Genomic DNA, 552 nt, shown 5'->3' on the forward strand with positions numbered 1-552 from the left:
TTAACAAAAATTAAAACAACAGAATAAATAAAAGAAGGCAGGAAGAAGGAATAAAAAAGGTAAAGAATGGAAGGAAGAAGGAATAAAAAAAGAAAGAAGGACAGAAAGGAAGAAGGAATTCAGGGGGAAAGGAGGGAGAAAAAGAATAAGGTCTTCTGCTGGCTTTAAACCGGTCAGGTTAGTTCTGCTGGTCTTCTTGTCTGTGAAATGGGAGGGGGTGGTTCGAAAAAAACAGTGGTTAGATGTCATGAACTAGGTGGCAATGCCTTAACCGTGTGGGTGTTGTTAAGCTCAAGGGACTCTTCCACCCTTGTCAAGGGGAGTTCTAACCTTCTCTCCTTTCATACAACACAGGCCTCAAGTTCTTTATTTTTCCCAGTCCAGGTATGATGCCCAGTCATTCCTCCCAGGCCAGGTCCACCTTTTTTTCTCTCCTAATCTGCTGTTATGGGAAGAAAGTTATCCTTGTTTCCCCTACTGGGGGCTTTTCTCACTCTTGTCTAAAATGTGAGTTTGAGGCCTAGTTTGGGAGTTCAAAAAATTGAATGTTAA

At 41.7% G+C, this 552-nt stretch overlaps 1 non-coding gene across 1 annotated transcript; it reads right to left on the bottom strand.

Annotated features, from left to right (window-relative positions):
• Positions 1-226: 226 nt before the first annotated feature.
• LOC112305656 (U6atac minor spliceosomal RNA) lies at positions 227-352 on the bottom strand. Its single transcript, XR_002974831.1, has one exon. It is a non-coding gene; the product is annotated as a U6atac minor spliceosomal RNA (small nuclear RNA).
• Between the last annotated feature and the right edge of the window lie 200 nt (positions 353-552).

Source organism: Desmodus rotundus, chromosome 4 (assembly GCF_022682495.2).
Source record: "Desmodus rotundus isolate HL8 chromosome 4, HLdesRot8A.1, whole genome shotgun sequence".
Taxonomy (NCBI): domain Eukaryota; kingdom Metazoa; phylum Chordata; class Mammalia; order Chiroptera; family Phyllostomidae; genus Desmodus; species Desmodus rotundus.